The sequence below is a fragment of the Alligator mississippiensis genome, chromosome 6 (genome assembly GCF_030867095.1).
Source record: "Alligator mississippiensis isolate rAllMis1 chromosome 6, rAllMis1, whole genome shotgun sequence".
In the NCBI taxonomy this organism is placed as follows: domain Eukaryota; kingdom Metazoa; phylum Chordata; order Crocodylia; family Alligatoridae; genus Alligator; species Alligator mississippiensis.
In genome coordinates, this window is record NC_081829.1 from 87,719,231 (window position 1) to 87,743,863 (window position 24,633).

The window sequence follows — 24,633 nt, forward strand, 5'->3', positions numbered from 1 at the left end:
CTTGGCAGGTGCCCTGCCCCTTGGCAGCCATCTTTAGACCTGAAGCCCCACCCTTACCTTTGCTACTGGAAGTCCTTCCCCTTGCCTGGGAAGTATTCGTTTTGGGAGGGGAGGGTTGCCACCTGAACCAGAAAAACACCAAATCATATACTAAAAGTCAAACATCTATAACTTATTTTAATTTAATTACAGAAAATATTTTGTCATGATTTGTGTCTGTAGCGTATATAGAGGTGACTATATAATAGATCAAAAATAAAGTCTTACTCTTGTGTTTTGTGTGGGGGGTTGTAAGCAGGTGTGGCTGTGGGGGGAGGGTAGGTTGTGGGGTGTGTGTATGTGGGGGGCTTGGGGCAGAGTGTGGGTATAGGGGGTTTGGGGGTGAGGGAGGATGGAGGGCTGGGGTGGACCCTCACACACTGCCCCCCTCCATGGTGCATAGCCCCCACCACTAGTGGCAACAGCAGGGGGCAGGCGATCAGGGCCCTCGTGGCCTGCACAGATGCTGCTGCCCAGTGGTGTGCAGCTCCAGCCAACGCTGTACACGGTGACAAGGAGCGCAGCCAGGCTGATCTGCCTCTATCACACGGGGCTCCTCATGGCGCACATGCAGCTCCTGGCACTTGCGCACCACCAGGCGAAGCTGTGCAGGGCCCCCTGCCGCTTCTGGCGGAGTCCCGGCACCTGCATGTAGCAGGGAAGGCAACCAGCACCAGACTGCAGGGCTTCCCTCCCATGGTGCACGAGTGCCAGGAGCTGCACATGTGCCAAAGGGAGCCCTGCACCATAGAGGCGGGCTGGCCTGACTGTGCTCCTTGTCTCTGTGTGCAGCTCTGGCTGGAGCTGTGCGCCATCAGGCAGCAGCACCTGCACGGGCCACGACTGCCCTGAGTGCACCCTGCCTGCTGCTGCCACTGGCAGTGGGGGCTTTGTGTCGTGGGGGGGAGTGTATGGAGGGTCCCCACACCCCATCCTTCCTCACGCTTATGCCCTGCTCACCTGAGCTCCACGCTCCTGCCACCCCCCTGGGTGCGGGCTCCATGCTCCCTGCCCTCACCCAGCTGCAGCTCCCCCTCTCCCCACTCCCACTGCAACTCCCCTCCCCCTGCTGTTTCCCTACCTGCTGCCCAGAGCGAACGCTGCAGCAGGGACAGGAGGAGCTGCTGGAGGCCGGGGAAGCCAAGCAGGTGCCCTCAGTGGCTACAGCAGTGGCAGCAGCAGCCGCGCCTGGAAGGTACGTGCTGGCTGGGCCAGGCCCTTCCATGCATCAGTGTGGGAGCGGGGCACAGGAGCTGTGCAGGGTACAATTGATGGGCTCCCGTGGATTGGGTGGAATTGCCTGACGGGCCGGATCTGGCTTGTGGGTTGTGTTTTACCTGTCCCTGCCTTTGATCCATCTCTCTGTATCTACCTTTTCTCTATTCTGGCTCTCTATAGTGCCAGTCTGAGTGAGTCCTGGCCTAGGGCCAGTGCATACATGGAGTAGAGTAAACTGATGCAATGCAGATACTATCAGTAAATAATCCATATAGTTCTTGCTTATAACATACATTGTGCACAATACCTCTGTTCTCTCCTGACTTCTTTCTATGACCCATAGTTGGGCTACCACCGCTGAAAGTTGACCTTGTTACTTTTATATTGTGCTTTAGCCAGGGTAGGACTGAATATCTGCTCTTACATTTTTACAGTTGTGAATTAGTTGGTAAACATTTCCTCAACAGGATTTATAAGCTATATATGAGCAGACAGCATGGCACGCACAGTATTTTCCCTCCTGAGTTTATAGGAAATGATTTACTATGGAAGGGATTTTTCTTTACATATGTTTTTTAGTTTCTAAACCTTTCTTCCTCAAATCAATATTTGACCACAATGTTAATGGAGCAAAACTGAAAACATTCTAGTTCCTGGCATGAAGCTTGTTGGTAGTCCATAAAATAGCTGGGAAAAAAACTTAGGAGCTCTGCTAACTCACTGCACACAACACTGAAGCCTGAATTGACTGGTTTTAACTTGGAGACAGCTGACATGAGCACTGAAAATGAACTTAGTGTATATTTGTATTAAAAATGAAGCCAATTTCAATTTGTTTTGTTTTGCTGGGATATTTTAAACGGTCCTTTTAAAACACAATCCCTTTTAAAACATACATCCTTGGAGGTCAGGATGTGCTAGTAAATCTGTATAAGTTATTGCTCAAGGTTCTCTGATCAGGAACAGTGAAACCCAGGGTCTCATGCAAGGACTGCATCTTCTCAAACTTTTGCTTTGGCAGGATGAGTATGCCAGTTGTTTATGCTCTTCTTGTGCTTTGCATCTTTGCCTGTTATAAAGCTGGAGGCTTCAGTTAGCTGTAAGGGAGCCAGGCATCCCAATGCAATGTCAAAGGTTTGTGTTTTTTTCTTTTCTTAATTTAAGGCATTTTTTGCCCCCCCAAATTTGTATAACATGTCTCATTCTGTTGGTGTAAGAAAAGATACTACCAACCTCTCCCCCCCGCTTCCCCTCTCCCCACCCCTTTGCTTCTTGCATATTCCCTGGACCAGCACAGCTACATTTCAACCCTACTATGGACATACCCATATGTACACATATAGACTGTAATACATGTCTATATGTATATATACAAGCATACATGTGTGTATGCTTGTGTATATATATACACACACATACCTGCACATGGGGGGGGGGGGTTGTGTATATATACAACCATACACATATATACAGGTATATTCCCTAGGGAATACATGTGTATGTACCTATGTGTATGTGTGCATATGTGCATGTATTACAGTGTGTGTACGTGCATATGTCTGTGCATTAGTGTGTGCATGTGTGTGTACATATATTACTGTGTATTGTGTATGTATTACAGTATGTGTACTGTTTACACGTGTATGTATATCACAATGCGTGCGCATGTACGTATTACAGTTTATGTGCAGTATGTCTATGTATATTAACATGCATTTGTACAGTATATTTACACATTATTTACACATTACAGCAGCGCTTCCCAAACTTTTCCTCAGCACGACCCCATTTATGGCCCCATTTCCTCAGCATGGCCCCTCACTCCCAACCCACAGCTCCCCAACCCTACAACCTCATGTGCTGATGTTGCAACCCCATTTGGGGTCGCAACCCACAGTTTGGGAACTGCTGCGTTACAGTGTAGGTGTATTATAGCATAAGTGTGTAGTGTATTTGTGTGTACATGTGTATGTGTACATGTATTACAGTATGTGTAGTGTCTGTACATGCATAATGTGTATTTGTGTGTGTGTGGACATGTGTTTATATGTATTACAGTAAAAGGAGTGTGTGTACTTGTGTGCATGTAGCAGTCTGTGTGTACAGTGTGTGCATACCAGTGTGTATGTACATATGTATACATATGTGGCACAGTATATACATACATGTGCACATATGTACATGTATGTGCAGCCCGGTCAGTGTTGCCAGGTGCATGATAATAGTTTTTTTTAATATATTTTGGAACATTTTTCATGTTCCAGGTCAAATTAACCAGATCAGTTCTGAATCCTTTTGACTTAATTATTCAAAACACCATATGTGGCTCTGCAACCAGCAAGTATCCTCAGATACTCAGGCTTCAGATACTTCCAGATCCATCAGCAGGCATCCTACATGCGGGCCCAACCCCAGAGGTTTGGGGTTTGGATGCCCCCGAGTTTCATTTGCCCTCAGCCAATGGCCGCTGAAGCAAGCTAGGGAGGAGTCCCTCATTTCCATAAAGTAGGTATGTAGCCGAGATCCTCCCACTGGAAGCTGGCCAGTGGGAAGCTACAAGACTCGAAGGGCGTGGATGTTTGGTTCCCTGGAGACAACCAGCAGTGGTGCACCTTGTGCCACAGTTACTTGTCCCTGGGGAACACCCATGCCATGCACGCTTTGGCTCATGGCAAGTTACCCCATGGGGATTGGGGGAGGCTGTGTGCTGGCCTCAGCAGCCTTACCTGGAGTCCTACGGGCCTCCCGGGGCTGCAGCGGTTCTGCTGTGCAGAGCCTGGCCAGCAGCGGAGCGTGCCTCCAGGCAGCCCAGCTCTGCTTTTCAGCAGCACTCATCGCCTGAGCATGCACTGTACTGGGTTTTTTTTTCATGGATTTTTTTTTACTCCTGCATATCCAGGGGTCAATAAAAACCACAGGAAAATAAAACAGTGCAGTGCACACTCGGGCAGCACGCCCTTGTAGCACGAAGAACACCAGACTGCGCAGTACATGGCGCTGCAAATATGTTTGTGGTGCCACATACCGCACGACCCCGCTCATGTAGACGTGCTTATAGGGTCTACCCACAAGACTTGTGTCCTGTCCACAGCGCATTTGGACAGGGTGCACCCTCCACTACACAATGCTTGACTACCAAACCAGTGCAGCCACTTGATCTTAGCCCACAAGAGGTGCAGAAACCAGGTGTATGACTATTACTGTATCACTTCTTGGCCTCTTGAAGGCTCAGATCAAGCATAGTGGCTTCTTAACCTGGCAGGAGAAATACTATTTTTCTGTGTCCAAGAAGGCAGTTTTCCTGAACCGCTTTGCAGGAGAACTGCTCCTCTGTTGTGGTTCAGTACCTGCTGAGGTGCACTGGCTTTAAGCCCAGTGTTTGGAAATGGGAGTCTCCTCCCTTGCTTGCTCCAAGGGCCTTATGGCTGAGGGCAAGCAAAACTCAGGGGCATCCAAACCCCAAGCCTCTGGGCTTGAGCCTGCAAGTAGGATGCCCACCAAAGGTTTTGGAAACATCTGAAGCCCCAGGCAGTGGCAATATGTAGGGGGTGCACGGGATGTGTACCCCCTGAGAGTGCTGGTGCACCCTCTGACCGGCCACGCTCGCTGCTTAGGCGGGGGGGGGGGAGGGGCGCAGGCAGGAGTGCTGGTGCCCCCCCTGCAAGCACCAGCCAGGGAGTGGGAGCTTTGCTATCAGCTGCAGGGAGACTACCCCCTTCCCCCCCCGCCCCATCAGTGAGACTGGTCGCGGGGGACCCCCACCGCCTGTCACTGACTGGTTGCTGGGACAGCATGTGCTCCCCCTGACTAAGGTGGCACCAGTCGCCTATGGCCCTAGGTGCAGGCGGAGGATGTTTGCAGGTAGTACAGCCACTTACAGTTTTGGACTTTTGGATTTGGAATTAGTTTTGGCTAATTTGACCTTGGATACAAATTGTATATATAAAAATGACTATTACTGTATTCGCATGACCACTTCAACCCTTATACCATGTACGAACAGTCATAATAAAAAAAGTATCAGTAATAATAAAAATCATTTAAAAAAAACTTTGCTGGCCCAGTTCTTGCTCATTCTTTACAGCCAGCAATATCAAATACAGAAGGAGATGGATGCATAGACTTGTTTGCATAGTGTATGATCGCTTTTTCCAGCAAACACAATCATTTTGAGTTTCCAAGTGGGAAGTTTCCTATTTAAGAGCCGGGGGTGGGCACTCGCAGAGTGCGTGTGCTCACAGACGATGCAGATGCACTGCCCAGCCCCGCGCATGCTACCCCGTGGCTCGTCCTGCCCCACCCGGCCGGCACCATGGACGTGAACCTGCAGTTCTGGAGCGCGTGTGGCCAGGTGCACGTGGGATGGCTACCAAGGGTGGAGGGAGGGAGAGAGGGAGCTCTGGACTTCCCCAGCCATGTGGCTGCAAGATGATCCAGCTGGGAGGAAGAGCCGCCCAGGCCCCTGGGCCTGGCTCTGTCCTGTGCACAGAAACAACACAAAGGCTAAAGCTGTATTGTGCTGTGCAGTGCTGCCCCTTTGGCATCGCCACTTGTTGGGGAACCCTCCTGTGTGTCCTTGTGCCCCTGTGATCAAGTCCTTGCAGGACTGCACCCTGTCCCCTCGGGATTGATATGCCAGCTTCTGTCCCATACGTCAATTTTCCAGGTGTGCTCTTGGCTCCTCCCTAGCTCGCTCCTGCGGTATGGCTGAGGGCAGGCGAAACTTGGGGGCATCCGGTTCCTCTGGGCTTTGACCTGCGTGTGGGATGCCTGCCAAAGATGCTGGAAATATCTGAAGCCCCTGATGGGGGTGGAGGATGTTTGCCAGTTGTAGGGCCACTTGTGGTTCTGGACCGACTCATGGATTTGGACTTGATTTGTGTGAGTTGGCTTGGAAGGCAAAACATTTCTTTAAAAAAATAAATGTTCCTTACACGTTTTTTTATCATGACACGTTCAAGTAAACCTCTCCTTATCTTGCTGTTCTGCTCAGAGTTGTATAACAGCTTTCCTACCTTGAGGTCTTGGGAAAATGTTCAGGCTTCTCCCTCATGTAAGCACAGGTCTCCCTTGCTTTATGTGGGTTCTGTCTATGTGAATTCGCTCTTATGCGATGACCCTTTTTTTTACCAAAAGTGCATTATGTGCAAGGTAAATTTACTCTTATGCGATCAGTGCGGTGGAAGCCTGCAGTCAGCTGCTTTGTGTGGTGCACTGTGGGAGTGACATGCACCAAAATATAGTCAATCTGCTCCTCACTCGTTGTCTGCGACATGTTCTTCTGTAGTTGCCGTCCCCATTACGATAGTGCCCTGAGCTTGTGCTGCTGGTGGATACCAAAATTGTCTTGTAAAAGTGGTAGAAATAGGTCTGGGGGTCAGTACAGCTGAGGTCTTGGAACATATCCCTATCTGTTACATTGTAAAGTGGGTTTCCTTTCTGCAAATTCAAGTTATGCATGTATACATAAGGAACACATGTACAGCATAAAGCGAGGGAAACCTGTATTTTGAAAGCACCATCAGTGCCATCCCCCAACACGTCTCTTTCTGTCAGTCTTTTTTCCAAAGGCTCTAGCACTGGCTGGACCATCTGGACCCTTTTGTATTTCTGAGTGTCTCAGCCATCAGCAGAGGGCTCGGAATTGAGAGTGTGGTCGGGAGTAAAAGGCAAGAAAGTTTTATTGACTTAACAAAAAAACCCACAACTACGCGTAGTAACAAAGCAACAATGACAGACAATAACAATTTGTGTCAGCAACTTATCGGCAGTCCCCTCTGATGTACGACAATTTTCTCTTCTGCAAAGCTCAGTGAAGCCAGGCGTCCCTGACCTGCGCTGTCCGAGGGGTACTGGGAAGGACCTTGGTATTCAGTCCTCAGGATCCTTGAGATCCATGGGCCCACTGAATTCAGGTCAGCAGCTAATTTGAAATCAGTAGATTCTCTCACACTGCTGTATCTTCCTTCTAATGATTTCCGGATGTGCTAGCCAATTTATAACTTCTCAGCTATGTTGATAACTCACAGCCATTCAGATTCTCCCACTACAAACTTTCCTTAGGACTGACCAATAGCAGTACAAGCCTTTGCATTCTTTTGATAAGGTTAATTTTGACTACGCCACAAGGCCTACTACTACTTCTACAAGGCCTTGCTAAATTTACTAGGCCTCACTACATACAAGGCCTCACTAAGCTTTGACTTTAATGAGGCTCTTAGCGGCAACATACAGCTTACAATATCTAAACAAACAACAAAAACACCTGGTCTAATCCTCACAGAGTGCTCAGCAAGCACCTTTATCACATGGACATAATTTTCAGCTGTTACACTTTGCTCCACAGTAAGTGCCCGGTTGGCGCCACAGTGTTACGTGTGGCACGTGCCAGGGGACCCAGGCTCAGGGAAGCCCAGCTGAGGCAACTAGGGGTTGTCTAGGGCAGTGCTTCTCAACCTTTGTACCAGGACCTGTTTGTAAAAATTGAGGGCCAGTCCCTGCCAGTGCCCCTCACTCCCAACCTGCTGCCCCCCAGCCCCAGTCTCCCAGCGTGTGGGGCAGGGGGTGGTTGTGTAGGCTGTGTGGAGCAGCCTCTTGCAGGCTGGAGCTCTGCCAACCAGCCAGGGAAAACAGTGTTTCTCCACATTTTTCTCCTTTAAACGTGAATCCATTTGTCAAGTTTGGTCAGGACCCTTTCATATATTCTCGCGACCCACTTTTGGGTCATGACTTACGGGTTGAGAAACGCTGGACTAGAGCATGCACCTGAATTCTAGGAGGAGCGAGGCCTGGCCTGCAAAGTGAACGCCTTCTCTTTTCTTTGAAATAGCAACAGCTGGGATTTTCCCTTGTATTTGTGTGTGGTCTTGTGTGGCTCCTTCTATCAAAAGTCCTATGTAAAAGTACCCTGTTCCTTCCCACACTTTTTTATGTCTAGTATTAAATGGCTTTCTGTGGGAGCAGGCTTGGCCTTTGGTCATCTGCAGATTGCTGGCTGCTTTAAAGTTTCTTGAAATTTGTGAATTGAGGCGCCAGGAAAGTGAGGGTGTAATGGTACTGCTCCATGCCAAGCAGACTGTGGAAAAGTGTGTGGGCAGCATCCGTACATCTCTGCAGTCTACTTTTGCTTGGGATGTATCAAAATAATCTCAGCTTCCTCCTGGCCCTGCCACTGCCTGGAGTCTCTGCAGTGTTTTCTGCAGCCTTGCCCCTGGCTTGGGCATGTTCCTCCCACTCTAGTCCTGACCTGCTCCTGAAGTGGTGGCATGCCTTCCACAGTGCCTCTGAGGAAGGGGCTACTTTCACCCAGCTGGGACCTTAGGGTGCGTCCAGACAAGTGTGCACGTGTAGGGGCACACATTTCCCATGGTATAAAAAGTAGACTGCTGCTTTTTGCCCCAGGGCATGCCCTTTCTGGCGCACAGCAAATTGGCCTGGGCGGGGTAGGGGAGGCTGCAGCCAGCATCTGTGCTGGCCACAGCAGCCTAACCGGGGGCCTCCCAGAGCAGCAGCAGCACCACCAGTCCAGCAGTACGGAGCCTGGCTAGAAGCCATAGCCACTGGCCACGCTCTGGCTGGCCAGGCTTTATTTCTGGTGGCACACGCTACTGCCGTGTCTTTGCCCTTTTTTTTTGACACTGGGATCTCCCAGCATCAAATTTTAGTGCCACACTGTGAATTAGCAGCGTAGTGAACGGGTGCACGTGCACTACATATGGTTTGGGGCACCTCAAATAGCACATGCATACTTAGCTGGATGCACTGTTAGTTGCGTAGGGTTTTTTTTACAGTACATCCCAAGGCAGGCATATTGGTTTGAGTATGACCCTGGTGGGTGGATCCTTAGATGGCATAAATCACTGAAGCTTCATGGAAGTCGATGATCTTTTGTCGCTGGAGACCTGGTCTGATAAATTACATACATGAGTCATATTTAGTCCTGAGAGTAACAGCAGTGTGTGTGTGTGTGTGTGTGTTTGTGTGTGTGTGCGCATGAGAACATGCGCGCACACCTGGAGACTGGATTGCACACATAAATATTGGAAGACATGGCCCTAACCACTTTCTCCTTTAGCTTAAAATGTCTCTTGGTGTGTAGAACTTCTTGGGCTTTCCACTCAAAATCATATTTAGTGAGATTAAATATATTTACTCTTTTTAAATATTAGGCTCTATTTACAGTTATAATTAAACACCTTTATACCTGGGTTTTTATATAGGTGCTGTTGCAGCTGACTAATGTAGAAGAATATTTCCCTCTGGTTTACTGGTTCAGCTTTGGTACAGTTTCATGGGAGATGATTGGAAGGAAACATTGCAGGCTTTTATATCTGGCGTTTTTGTTTCTTCTAAATACCTTTTTTAATTACTTTTAAGAGAAAACCACACTAAAATAACAAAAAATCCCAAGACAAGAAACACAAAACAATCCCCCAAACAGAAACAAATCCTGTGAAATACTTTGAATATGACCAAAGAATTGTACATATATGAAGTTTTCTTGAGACTCCTGTGGTTACCGTTAACTGCCAAGTGCACATAAATGCACAAACAGATTATAGAGAAAACAACAGTAAAGCAGTCGAGTGCATCATACCAAGCCTGGGGTTCCACTTCCAGTTTAGAAGCCTCTTAAGTAATATACAGTGTTGCAAATAAAGAGCTATGTTCTCCCCAAAAAAGTAAAGTTATGTAAAGTTATGTAATGGTTTGAAAACAGAGCATTACAATCTGAGTAAAATAGGAACTGTGCTTCTTTTCGTAATAATAATATGTTTTTTTCCATAGATAAAATGGTGACTGGGGCCTCGCTTTTTTGGTGTCCTGCCATGCCAGGACGTTCCTGTTTCACCCAGACTTATGGTGACCAACCACCCAGTTTTTCCTGGGACAGTCCCAGATTTTGGAGGCCAGTTCCAGGCATGGGGCGCAGATTAAAATAAATGTCCTGGGCACGGGGTGCAGTCCATCGGAGAAGGGAAGCAGCCTGGTGCCCAGGAAGGTGGCCTGTTGCAGCGTACCGCTCTGCCTCTGCCTCTCCCTGCAGCAGGCCGCTGACTTGGGCAGTGGGAAAGGGTGATGGAGGGGGGATAGTGTCTTGGAGGGTCTGTATTTCCAGCTGGGATGGAAGATCATCCTACCGAGACTGTTCCCTGGGATGCCACACTTCCTGGACACTGTCTGCTTCCAGGACTCTTATGCTACACAGTTGTCCATGACTGGACATATTTTTTTCCCCCTCTAGTTTCTGCCTTCCAAAAACAAGGTTTGTGTTTTATTTGTGGGTATGTGGTATTAGGAAAACTGGGTAGATGGTTATGATGCAGTTGGGACAAAAAGAGAGGAATGCTTTCAAAATGTGCCTTACCATGCAGATTTTTCATTCCCGGAGAAGCTGGTAGGAATATTCCCGTGGTAACTGCTGAAATTTAATTCTGGATTCTGCTTCCATTGCCAGGAAAAGGATTGCTCGCTTGTGCATCGATTCTCTTAAAAAACCAAAACTTCCAGAAAATCATAGGGCACAATCCTCTTTATCTGCCTAGCACATTTTACTCCAGCCCCAGCTTAGACTGTACCTTTCTGTCTGTTGATACAGACCATGCCAAGCCTCCACAATGTATTTTAAGTCAGTGAGGTGGCATCTTCATGTGGGCTGCAAATGAGCTCAGTCTGCCAGTCAGTCAGGTCTCACAGGCAAAGCAGTGGCGGGCTCAGTCAGAGCTTGGATGAGAAACCTCTTTGTCAAATGAAGCCTTCTGCAAGAAGTAGCACTGAAACGGTGATTCATTCGGTGGACTCCTTCCTTTTGGTTCAGTATTGACGCAGATGCACCAGCCTGGGGTTGGGTAGCCCTGTGCTTTTACTTGTTTTTGAAACGAGCTGTAAAATGATACTGTGACCAGTTGTAGTTAAGATTTTTGTGGCCCTTTTGTGAATGATCAGGATGTTTAGGTTCTTGGCCAAATTCAGTCTCAAAATGCCTCTCCTTGTTTCAGCTGCCTTGTTTGTGGTACGCCAGAAGAAAACAGAACAAGAATTGAACAAGAAGTCAGGACAAAAAGGGCCAAATCCTATTCTCTCTCTAACATATCTAAGCAAGATCCTATTCTGCTGTGCCCGAAGTCCCTTAAAAAATGCTCATGCAAGGCTGAGTCCTTTTCCTTGCTACTTCATGCAACTCAGGCCTCTACCTAAGATGAAGGTGCAGTACAGGAACCCAGACAAGATAGAATAAGATCACACACGCTTGAAAGTCTGAGTGCCATCTAGATGGTGCAATCAGATATATTACATATTCAATTGAAACTATGGGGAAGTTTTAGGGAGAACATAATCAAACACGTACATAGGTACATGCGCATCCAGCTCTGTATCAGCTGTGGCCAAACTGTGGCTTCTAGAAAGTTTAAAGGAGGGTCCTAGAGAAAGTAATTTCATGCCAAAAAATTATTTGAACTGGGGCACTGTGCACTGGCGCTGAAGCATGTGCATCTCAACAGCGTTGGGTTCTACAGCTGTGTCAGGATTTTGGCTTGTGCCTAAAAGGGTTGCATACATGCTCTATATAAATGCTGTTGTTGTTATCTATAGGTATCTATATATCTACATAGATATATAAAATAAACTCAGAAACAAGGTTTGAGCTATGCTGTCTCTTCTGAAACATTATGTCTAATCTTTTACTTTCAAATTCTTTTAAGTAAAGAAAGCCTTGAAGCTAAGTCTGATAAGCTGATGAAAAGAACTTCAGGAATGCACTTGCTAATTTCTTTATCATTTAGACTGGTAAAGATGTCCTAATTTTCCATTTTTGTCTTTTTTCTTTCTTTCAAGTCCTCTGTGCATCCTGATACTGGTGACGTAATTACGTTTCTATTTAGACCACCAGGTAATTGCCGCAACATGAGTTTATTGCACAATTATTCTGGGTTTTAGTAAAAAAGCTTCTCTGGGTAAAGGTGATGCTTTGATAGTTACAAAAAAAGGAGGCCAGTGTTACTCATGCCGATTTTGCCTTAATTTCAAACTATTCCCATCGTCCTCTAAAGAAAACTTAGGCATTTTACATTATCTGTTTCCTCTGAATAGCATCTACACTCGGGCATCCCTAGGTGGAAATGCACTGACTGGTCGCTGGTTTTTGGCACCATGCGATGCCGTACCTATATCCCATTACACACAAAATCATCCGTCATAGCGTGCTAGGTTTTCTCTTAATCCACACAGCTCCTGAATGAAACAAGGTGCTATGCTGAAGGCTGGTTAGGGTCCATCCTGCTGAGTAAGATCTGGTTGGGATCCTGAAATAGGGAGCCAAGACAGCATAGAGACTGATTCAGGCTCAGATATGCTCTCTTGAAGACTGCTTATTTATTACTGCATGTGGCCTCTCGCTTTCCTTACAAAAACCTTGTTGTCAACCCTGTCCTTTGGGAGAGGTGAAGTGAAGTCCCTTCAGAGCTCATTTATGTTTCTTCCCTTAGCTCTGATCATGTGGACTTTTGCAAGAGTTGTCTTTATGAGCTGAGAGTGAATACTATTTCAGTGATGTTTCTACCTGTTGCATAGGGGTTGAAAGACAAAGGTAAAAATACCCCAATTCAAGGCTTAGCTGTCATTGCTTTCTTCTGGGCTAGTAGTGTACTAGCCCTTTTCTCCCCCATACTCTCCTCCCCAGCCCCTACAGCCACTAGATTAGCAAGATTACAAAACTTTTTTTAGTAGCATTAACTATTCTGTTTCTTTTCTTTTTTCAGTCCTCCTGCCCATAACTTTTCCACCGGTGAGTAATGATTGGAGATTGCAGCATACTTATGTGGATATGTGGAAAACCTAAGTTTTCCAAGGTGATGAGTGATTTTCCTGATTTGGGTGCCCAACACGAGGTCCCTTAAAAAAAAAAAAAGTTTAGTTTTCAGAAAGTTCTGGGAATTGTGTTCTTTAAAGTGTCAGGTTGGACACCAAAATCACCGGGTAGACCTGAATGCTTTTCACATACAAAGGCGAGCCTTGGAAATCTATGATACATTTTGATCAAGGGCAGACTTTTCTGTGATAGACTCAGAATAGCTGCCTTAAATTTGAAGGGAACGAAGTCCTCATATTCTGCTGCTCAGAACACAGTCTTTATCTTCTTTGTCCATAAATACTGTGAATGCAAGGGCGACAAACAGGGGCAAATAATGTGAAAATAACTCTAATGATAATGGGTCCAGAGCTGTAATTCATGTGACAGGGAAATGTGCATAAAGAATCAGAAGAGTTAGACTGTCAAAACTTTTGGAGTTCAATTAAATGAAATGACATTAAGATATTTAGCCAGGTGTTCAGATTATTGCATGAGTCTGTGGTACTGTTAAAAAGTTTGGGTCAAAACCTTCATAGCTATTACACTATGAACAACAGCAAAACTGGTGGAAACAGTCTTTTGTAATACATAAGTTCATACCCTGGTAAGGAGAAGAAGATTAAGTGCCAGCATAAGCAATGAGTTGTGTAATCCACTGGTAAATGTGTGCTACACACCCCCTCCCTCTCTCATTGTGAGATTAGACTGCACTTTCTTGCTAGTGGCCATCATTTCATCAACACAAAGAGCATTTACAACGAAAATGAGCTAGCCTCTTTAGCAGAGGACAACATAAATCCATTACTACGAGTGACTGGTGCCTCCTGAATCTGTGGGGGGGCACCCGCAGAAGCCACTGACGGTGGCGGCCCTGTAAGCGGGGGCACCAGCCCTACCGACAGCATCAGTGTCAGCCATCAGTGGGAGCACTGGCCCCATCAGGGGGGGCATGTGCACCCCTGTGAACCCTCTACCAGTCGCCTATGGCCATTGCCTTTGTAGGTCAGGCACAGGGAGAGCCATGTAATAAGCACTGACCATTGTGGGTTCCAGTTGTACCACTTATGAGCCAAATTCAGGTGTAGCATCTAAATGTACATCTAAAATGGTAACACCTGGAAAGTAATTAATAAAGGAGCAGGCCTGGAATCAAGTTAAATCAAGCTTTTATAGCCTCTAACTAAGACTCCAGTATTTTGACCTTCATCTTGTTCTTTGTGTTGGATGTTTCTACTTGACTTTGTTTTGATACATTTTTTAATTCCATGGCTATGAATATTTTTCCTGGTGAGAGAACGCATTGCACAAATAGTCTTGCACCCAGTACTTAATGTCTGTTTTATATTAGCAAACATGCCCGGGGATGGTTTTATGGCCTGTCTGGCCACCGAGGGTGAACGCGTGGGTTGAAGCAAGAAAGTTCAAGTGTGTTTGCACAACACCAATCTTAATGATCTTTGGGAGCCTTTGAGCACAGACTGCATATAATAATACAGCTGGCTTCTTCATGGTCAAACCCAGCGCTGCAAACTCCTGGATTCATTGAGATTAATTTTCCCAGGGTGTTCTGTCTTACGTTGGTGCTTGTTCAGTAACACACAAAGGACCAAAGGACACATTTCTTTTTCAGGTAACAGTCTTTTTCATTCTCCAGAACCAAGCCTGTTGGCCTAGATCACACACGCGTTTTTTTTTATATACTCTTCTTTCCTCGGTTTCTGTTGCATAGCTATATTGCTGGATTTAGCAAAGCCAGTGAAAATGGGACTGTTCAGACTCAGGTAGGCAGGCTTTTTATTTTGAACCTAGTTGCACGCTATCACTTTGGACATGATTGCAGTTGATGTGATTGTGCTTACCGGGTGCATGTATCCTTCCTTTTTTTTTTTTCTTTTTAGGACAGTGCCATTTGACATAAGCAGGCCTTGTTCAGCACTGGAATGGTCTCTTATGCTGCATTCATGGGAGAGCGGGTTTTCAAGTCTGACAATTATTTTCCTGGTATTTATTGCTTGGGGAGACTGGTAATGAGAGCACAATGAGATTTAAGTGCAGTAAGGCCTTGAGGGTTATATTGGTCTCTCTGGGCCCAAATTCACGCTTGTTAAGTTTCTTCTTGGCAGTGTTTGGATTTACAGATTGCTGCTTAGGGTGCTCTTGGTCAGGTATTGCTGCTGTCACCTTGTTTCTCACTCAGCTTTTAAGATGATCTCCCAATAACAAGATCTTATACATGGAAAATCACAAATGTGTTCTAATTTTCCACATACAGAATCTATTTATTAATTAGAGGGTTGTCTTAAATTCATCCCTATGACCACTCCAATGGGGAAAACAGTGGCAGGGAAAGCAGTGGCAACAGGGGGAGATGCCTCTTGCTCCCCAGCCCCTTGTCCCACCCCTTTAGTGCCACTGCCCCCCGCCCCCTTTGTCATTTCCCTTGTGTAGCGGCTCCAGCCCAGAGCAGAGAGCATATGGCAGCTCTGGGCCCGGGTCAGGGTTAGAGCTGCAGCAGCCACCTGCCCCAAGTCAGTACTCGGATCCAAGACAAGACTTTTCCCCTCATACTGAACAGGGAATAAAACCTTATTTTGGATTTGAATAAATACAATATTATTTCTGTAGCCACTAATGATGGAACAAATGAGATAACAGGTGGTTAGCTTTCTAAAGCAATAAGGCTTAATTTGTTGTACGCCTGCTGAAAAAGTGGGCCCCTCTGTTTTAAAAAGTGGCTTTTTGAAACAGAGCTTAAAGAGTAGCTTTTAACTTCACAGGTGTTATGGCTGCAATGAATGTAAGTTCTGTCAGAAAGACCGAGATGGACAAAGGAATTGAAGTCATGGACAAAAATGGCGAAGTGGTAGGAGTGTCATGGAAAGCTGGAGACAAGGTAGGCAAAGGGGGATGCCGTCATGTTGGCTGGGTTTGTTTTTTCTTCGAAATAAGCTGAACTCTGTGTTGAGAACAGGTTGAATGAGTTGTATTGGAACTAGGAACTTCTGTCTTGCAGCCCTAGCTCAACCACTGGATCACCCCGTTGTGTTGGACAGGTCCTTTGAGTGGGGTTGGGCCCTTCCTTTATGCATGGCCATAAGGCCTCCTCCAGTCCAATGTCTCGTATGGGCAGTCACGGTGGCACAAATACAGGATTTCTTTTGTTCTACTAACCCTAATGATGCAAACCCCCTCAAAGACAAGCCTGTGCTGCTTGTGTCTCTGGCAGGGCATCTTGGGGGATGACCTGCACCAGAGGAGAGTGGAATAGCTTCTGCACTGCTCCTCCATATTAGAATTAGGGGGAAGGGTTGTGCCTTGCAGGGAATGATTAGCCCATGGGACTCTAGTTTGGTTATTTCACACATCCATTAACAAAGGGCTGTGCATAATTTACCCACCAGTGACCCATGTCCCCTCTTATGTACCTGGAAAGTGCTCAGGAGATTAAAGCATCGTTTACTGACAAGGCCAGATACACATCCTGATACATTGGCAGCAGTAGGGGTATATATCAGACCATGTGTTGGCATAAGCACAACAGGTACCAATGCTTACATTTAAAATTGTCCTAAATGTCTCATAATAAGATCCTGTTTTGTTTTGTTTTTTATAACCACCCACCCCATCACTTCTGTGTTTAGGCTGAAATTTTCCAAGCATGTGTTTTCTTTGAAAGGTTCAGTTGTTCTGGGAAAGGGGTAGGGGAAGAATTTGTTCTGCCTGTGGTTTGAAAGAAAAATCTTACAACCATTTAGTTGAGAAACTTAAGCATCTCTCTCTTTTTGAGCAGGGAGTTGACGTCTGGGAAGGAGAACAAGTTAAAATCAGGGGGAGCTGCAGTGGGAGGCGCTATGGAGGGTGGGGAAATAAGGTAGGTGGTGCCAGTGGGAGCAAAAGGAGCTCAGCACCTCTAAACAAATCAGGCCTTCACAAAACTGAACTAGTTTAAAATAGCTGCTGCCATTTTAGGTGAGCTGTGTAATGTGGCTATGGTCACCTCCACTTTTGAGACCACAGGAGCCACTAATGACCTTCTTACTACTAGACAGAAGGTAGCTTCTGTAGCATTGTCTACAAGCAAAGTCTTGTCTTGGATCCGAGTACTGACTTGGGGCAGGTGGCTGCTGCAGCTCTAACCCTGACCCAGGCCCAGAGCTGCCATATGCTCTCTGCTCTGGGCTGGAGCCGCTACACAAGGGAAATGACAAAGGGGGCGGGGGGCAGTGGCACTAAAGGGGTGGGACAAGGGGCTGGGGAGCAAGAGGCATCTCCCCCTGTTGCCACTGCTTTCCCTGCCACTGTTTTCCCCATTGGAGTGGTCATAGGGATGAATTTAAGACAATCCACTAATTAATAAATAGATTCTGTATGTGAAAAACCGTAGCAGATATTTTGACCTTCGTTGAATTGCTGCATGCAGTTCTAGAGACTACTAGCAAAAGTGCACGAGTGGAGCGTTTACAGCTTCAGCCAGCGCCAACTCAAATGGTATTTTTCTTCGGCAGTAAAAGAAATGGCACTATCCAAGGAGTCTTGCTCGGGACAGCACTAATTTCCCAAGGTCATTTTACACTTCATAAAATGGTAAGAAGCAAGACTGCAGGTTGAAGGAGTAGGAGGCTTTGAATTGCTGAGTAGTATTTATTTGAGTTTGTCCATTTTTCCTGGTTGTGTGGTTTTACTTGTATTAGTACAAGGGGTTATAGCATAGTCAGTGGCAATGGAGGCATGTAAATGGAGAACCAGAAGAATCTTCGACTGGAGGTGCTAAGTGCTATTATAGTAAGACATGCCGTTGTTTAATAACTACATATAATAGTATAGTGCTCCCTAGAACAACTAAATATAACGGCAACAGGAAAAAGTAATCCAAGACATTTGAATTAAAGAACTGAGTTATTTCAAAGCAGTCACAGCACCTTTATCACTTAGTCTCTGATCCTGTATTGTGATGTGTGAATGGGTGACATGAGGGGATGGAATAATATTATAACAAAAGGAAAACCACACACCAAGGGGCAGGAAGCAGGAAATTGGGAACAAGCATCTAGGAAATAAAGGAAAAGAAATACCAGCAGGGAATGTAAAAATGGTTTATTAACTTCAGCACCCTAACTTAAACACTGTTTTACAGGGAGAATTTAAAGGCCCTTTGTTTTATGGGGTAGCCTGGTTTGAATCAACCATCTCAGTTATACCTTGAATAATAAGTTATCCTCCTAACCTGACAGCAACCACCAAAAGATGTACTCTTTAAATATGCTGAGAATACTGGTGAGCATTGCTGTACTGGGAATGACGATACCAGTTTCACTTAGCATATACCCGCAACTGGGGAAGGCAAGTGCATTTCCGGCTTGTTATATACCCCTCTTCTATGTAATGCAATTGCTGTATGTAATGCTTACCAAATGACTAGGGCCAGGAATCTCAGACCAAGTAGCAAAGAATCACTAGGTTTAAAATGACTAGAGATTTACTATTAGGTTTGCAGGCATTTCATCACAGAAAAAAAGGAGGGTGGAATCTTTCCAGTGATTAATAATAGACTCCTCTTACATCAAATATTCTGTGATAGAACAAGAAGGTGTTTCTAAGATGAAACAAACTCCTTTTAACATTTCTTGCTAGCATTTCTTGAGTAGATGAGATCCCCGTTGACAGCTTACTTAGTGCAAGAGTCCAAAATAAAAACCAGTATATCAGACAAATGATCTAGTGAGGTCAGCTCTCCTTCCTCATCCCTCTGAATCTTTTGTGTTCCCACTCAAGAGATCTTTTTCAAATAAATGCCTGCCCCTTCCCTGCATGCCTTGCCAATTTTCTAACTGCCATCCCAGTAACCCCAGGAAATAACCTTATTTGCAGTCTCTAAAGGGACTTCCAACCCACTATGCACCTTGAAACACTAGTTTTTAGCCTTAAATGGACAGAAGACTTTCTTCCTAAATAGCCTGCTGAAACCATTTCCTCTCTCAGCCATCACTCTCTAATCCATAATGACTTCGCTAGAAAATCACAAAGAGCAACAGTGCAGATTCTAGAGGCTTCCTTTAATAGCTTTAAATGTCTGATGCTCCTGCTTTATATCTTACCATGGCAAGGACAGACCAAAACTAGGAGGCTGAATTTCTCAAAAATTACAAAAGTGAAAATACAAGTGACTAGGTCCTTCTCCTCTTCATTTCATGAGCAAAAGCAGTGGAAGTCTTCAGTAGTATTCATGATCCAGCCACAATATATCAAAAAGCAATTGCCAGACTATGTTGGAATAATGTAAGATAGAGATTATCACCCTGTGATCTAAAAGAACATTTCTTTTCAGTATTTGACCATAGAAAGTAACATTGAAAACCAGCCAAAACATCTCATGTTGCTTGTCTCTATCATGTTTTAAGCTTGGTGTACAATGTAATATTGACTTGTAGGGGGTAGGAAACACCTTTACTATTGATGCAGGCTTAATTCATCCATTTGTATGCATTTCAGATAGATCGAGCTGACCTCGAACCAGGAATTCAGTCACTCACAGAAGAATCTGAGCTTTTTTACAACAGGGGAGTTTAGGGAACATCTTAAGTGTTCTTCCTGATCAGACTGAACTGTACATGTCTGTGCAAGGTTTCAAGCTTAAATGACTACATCCTGAATAATGAAATCCTGGGTAATGAGAGTAGAGGCTGCACAGAGTGGCTTTGGAACGATTTTTTTCCCCCTTTAAATAGACAGAAAAACAGAAAGCATCTACAAGCCAAATGTATAAGCAGGCAAGTAACAGCAGCATAATGCTTGCACTGAAAATGAGACTCATGCGAGAGAGGTTGTAGCACTGCACCCCTCAGAAACATTCTGCCTTCTCTACTTTCTCTCACAGTCATGTGGTTGATTATCCCATTAAAGCCTGTGACTGAATAGTAGACAAAGCTTTTTCTTTTTTTTTTTCCTTCCATTGCTCTTCCTTTAGCAATACTACAGGGGGAAGGTGACAGTAGAAATAATAAACTTCAGTAGGCTCTTAAAAAGGCCGTACTGTCCCTTCTCACAAGCCTTGTTTATGCTACCTCACCTTTTGTGGCAGACATGTAGTAGTAGCGTTTCGCCGAGAAACTGATGTATCCGAGTACTTTACATTGTCTGGACATGTAACCTCTACCTCCCTTTGAGAGACCATCCATACAGGCAACCCCCGCTTCATATGGTTTTGGTTAGCGCTGTTTTGCTATAGCGTTCATTTAACATTGATGCCCGATTTCACCAAGCGCTCAGCCAGTTCCGCTATAGCGTGAAGTGGAATCAGCTAGTTTTGGTGGGCAGGTGGATGGGAAAAAGCAGTGGTGGCAGCGGCAGCAGGTGGTGGGGCAGGTGTGAGCATGGCAGGTAGGGAGAAGCAGCAGTGGTGGCGAGGAGTGCAGGGTCCGTGACCGTGCCTGGCATCTGGGCCGGCGGGGCTCGCACTCAGGGTGGGGCGGCAGGAGCGCTCAGGTTGGTACGTGAGGCTAGAGCAGCTGGTGGGCAGGTAAGGAGAGGCAGCAGCGGCGAGAAGCAGCGAGTGGGGGAGCAAGTGCAAGCATGGGACTGGTGACCGGGGCCAGGGCTGGTGGGAGCCCAGGGCAGGGCAATAGGAGCACGGGTCTAGGCTGACACGTGGGGCTGGAGAGGTGGTAGTGGTGAGAAGTGGTGGTAACCAATTATCTCTATTTAGTTCATGGTTGGTAGGATCAGAAGGGACCAGAGCAGATCATCAAGTCCGACCCCCTGCCATGGCAGGAAAGAATGCTGGGGTCAAACGACCCCGGCTTTACATTCATTCCTATGGGGAAATGGATTTTGCTTAGCACAGTGCCACTTATTGCTCATTTTTCTGGAACCAATTGAGAGCGCTAAGTGGGGGTTGCCTGTAATAAGGTTTTGTTTTTGTTTTTTCTATAACCGACATGGGTTCAGAGACTGACAGAATGACTTGAGTGGTGCAAACCCAATGGTAGCACTAAGGTCAACTTAAGCGAAAGCAAACAAAATGTGTCCAGACAAAATATGTCCAGAAACCACCTAAACAGTGATTTTCATCTAATATACTCAAACTTTTTTTTTTAAATGACTCTTTAAGGCCTGACTTAAAGCCCACTGAAGGCTTGACTAAAGCTTCTTACATTTACAGAAATAATCCTAGGATTGCTACCTCCAGACCTTGTATTTTGCCACCGAGAGAAAGCAGAACACTGCCATCCTAAACCTAAAGGATTTCTTTTCCTGTCATTTTGTAATAGAAAGGATAGTGGTAGTAGGCCCCTGTACCACTACCCACTTGTAGATGAGAAGAGGCACAAGGCAAAGGTAGGCATAAAGTAGCTATTTCTGTGAACTTGCCATTACGGCTGCGTGAAGCTTCAGTTGCCGATTCGATTCAGAGGAGATTCGGCCCGATTTGGCGGCCGAATCTCCGAATCCGAATTGAATCGGGAGACCAATAAAAAGGTCTGAATCGATCCAGAGATTCAGGCAGTCCCCGCTCACTGCCGCAGGGAGCTGGATGCGGACTCCGTGCTGTTAAGTAGGGGGCAGAGGGAAACATGGGGGGGACCCCCACCAGGCCCCAGCCCCCCTGAGCCCCCATCCACTCTCCCAGCCTTGTCAATGACTGCCATGCTCAGCCCCAGCATCCCAACACTTAAAAAAAAAAAAAAAAAAAAAAAAAAGAAGCCCCGTACTCACCAGGTGCTGCAGTGGCCATTGGGGCCTCTGGGGGCTAATGGCAGAGCCCCCACCATGCAATGTGGGGCAGTGGGGATTGCCCCACCCCCTGGTCTGGCAGGAACCAGTGAGTGCGGGGCTTTTAAGCGCCATGATGCTGGGGCTGGGTGGGGCAGCCATTGACAGGGCTGGGAGAGTGGGCAGGGGATGGGGCCTGTTCAATTCAGAGATTCAGCCAATTTGGCAGTGGCCGAATCAGATTAGGCTGAATCGATTCGGGACAGTGACTTGAATCACCGAATCGAATTACTGTTCCCCGAATCGGCCGAATCTGAATCGAATACTAGACACTGTGCGCAGGCCTACTTGCAATATCTTGGCAAAAGTGTGAGGAGGTGGCTATGGTCTTATACATTATACACAGGACCTTGATTGTCATCTAATGCCCTTGTACATGAGATTTAAATTTCAATAGAGGGAGAAAATAGAATACAGTTTTCCGCAGCAGAGGATTTTCTTGTACATTGACAGCTCCATTTGATAGATTTCCTGTAGACAATAACATAACTTAATCATCTTAGGAAGAAAAAGAAATAGAAGCAACAGCAGAACAAGCTGTTCTATCCAAAGTGTGCCAAGAGTTACTGATATGACAATGTATAGGTCTGTAAGATCAAGTAGCTCATTTTAGACCAGTTCATTCAACAGGGATCGATTAGCTGTACTGTTTAGGGATGGGGATTTTTATATCCATTTTCTAATAAAATTGGCATCTTACCTTTTGTACCAGGAAATGTTTATTTCCCTTTAAAGTCCCTAATTGCTATTTCATGATCAGAATAAATCCTGCAGTTACATTTTCTGTCACACTGACCTATTTTTCCCCATCATTAGTCCTGTACCAACAATATACTCAGTGCAAACTCAGAACATTTAATTCTGCTCTTGATAAACAAGAGAAACTCCGAATGCTACTAAGGAGAGAGTAGTCTTTACAACTTACCTCTCCATCTGCTTTAATGCTGATTTTTATTAGCCACAGTCAAGGCAAAGGACCATGAAAAACACCACCCTCTAGCAGAGCAGCTCGGACAAGCCTCAAGGCCTTCATTTAGAGTTGCCAGGCTAACTATAAGGCTTATACCACCCTCCCCTTGATTAGTATTTGTTACAGTAAATAGCTGAAGCAATGGCAACTCTAGCTATGGAATGATATATATCCATAAGGTGGAATACTTGCTTATTCCTAAGGTTGTGCAATATTTCCTGCAAGATCCTGTTTTCACTGGGTTGGAATTTTTGCCAGCCTCACTGTCTGGTCCAAGATGGTATGACAGGTGTTACTTCAGATGGATTTTTTTAGGGGGTGGGGAGGCAGGAAAGGCAACTTCCTAGACTTAAAGAAAAGAAAAAGGCTAGGTAGTGCACTGCTTTGCCTGAACTTTTAATATTTTCACCTGCACTTTGAAAAGCTACCTGGCCCTACACTTCTGAGTAAGGGTTTATAACTTATGAGCAGGGTATTCTGGGTCATGGGGTCTGCTTTTTTGGATGGATTTTCATAAGGGCACAAAGTTAGACAAGTAATAAGCTGATGAAAAATTACAGTTCTCATGATCAGTAGAGGCTTACATTTAGCAGCTAAAAAAGTCTCTTAAGATTGTGTGTGCCCTGGAGAGGTTTATACCAGGGAAAGCTCTTGGTCTAGGCACTGGAGCTGAGAGCAAGTTTCTTGCTTTGATGCACATTCCTAATGAGCAAGTCATGCTCAGGCAGTGTGAAGGAGAAAGCTGCCACCTGAAGTGCAGAAGGACAAAGGGAATGGGAGTGCAGGCTGTCAGGGAAGGAAAGATGGAAGATGAAGGGAAGAAACTGAGGAGCCGGTGGGTGATGAAGACAGAGCAGATGAAGAACTTAGATCGGGGTGGGCAAAATGTGGCCCGAGGGCCAGATGCGGCCTGCCAGGCCATTCTATCCAGCCCATGGGGCCCGTAAAAAATTTAGAAAATGAATATTTATCTGCCCCTGACTGCCTATCATGTGTCCCTCGATGGGTTGCCAAAACTCACTAAGCGGTCCTCTGCCCAAAATAATTGCCTTCCCCTGACTTAGATGGTGGTGGGGACAAGGGAAGAATGAGGATAATCTTGGTAAAACAAGCAGGGACAAAAGGCTGGAAATATTGGACTCTCAGATGGAGCAGGAAACGAGGTGAAAGACTAGAGCCCAGCTGGTAGGAAATGACAGAGAAGGGGATCACCAGGGCACCACGTAACTCACTCCTACCTCACTTAATACACACAGCTTCCCACTTCTGCACTGAATGAAGCAAAGGTTCCTACAGTCAAGTCTGAATCACTATACAACACTAAATCAGTCCCAGAGGAAGTCAACCCCGGGCACTATATGAGACAAAGAATGTGGAAAGACAATATGGGATGATGCAATTACAGGTTGCACGATACAACATGCACCAGGAGTCCAAATGAAGGCTGCCTCTGCAAAGTTCATTCTGGAGATGCCCAACTTCAAAAACATAATGCTTGTTAAGATAGGTTTGTGTGTAATCAGTGCCATACCTGACGGCCCCAAGTGAGCTTTTAGTATCGGGCCCTCCTGTGCCACAGATGATGAATTTTTGGTTGCAAAAGGTGTTTATCACATCTGGTATCGACGTCTTTAAATAGTTCGTTCTCAAATGATGACACTGCTGGTCCCATATATGCACAATATTAAAACTTTTTTTTGCAGTTTTAATTTTTTTTGCTTTCCATTTTCCGGCCCCCTTTCTGTCCAGACTGCAGGCAGCCGCCCAGTTTGCCCATGCCTATGTC

The 24,633-nt window shown here is 45.8% G+C and overlaps 1 long non-coding RNA gene across 3 annotated transcripts; it reads left to right on the forward strand.

The window, feature by feature from the left end:
• Positions 1 to 1,083: 1,083 nt before the first annotated feature.
• LOC109282808 (uncharacterized) lies at positions 1,084 to 24,556 on the forward strand. Of its 3 annotated transcripts, none has more exons than XR_002089819.2 (6): positions 1,084 to 1,234; positions 12,094 to 12,148; positions 13,017 to 13,042; positions 15,886 to 16,001; positions 17,614 to 17,692; positions 24,104 to 24,556. It is a non-coding gene; the product is annotated as an uncharacterized LOC109282808 (long non-coding RNA). The 3 variants fall into 3 exon arrangements; XR_009463123.1 differs by lacking the exon at positions 24,104 to 24,556 and adding an exon at positions 19,598 to 19,975; XR_009463122.1 differs by lacking the exon at positions 17,614 to 17,692.
• Positions 24,557 to 24,633: the final 77 nt, after the last annotated feature.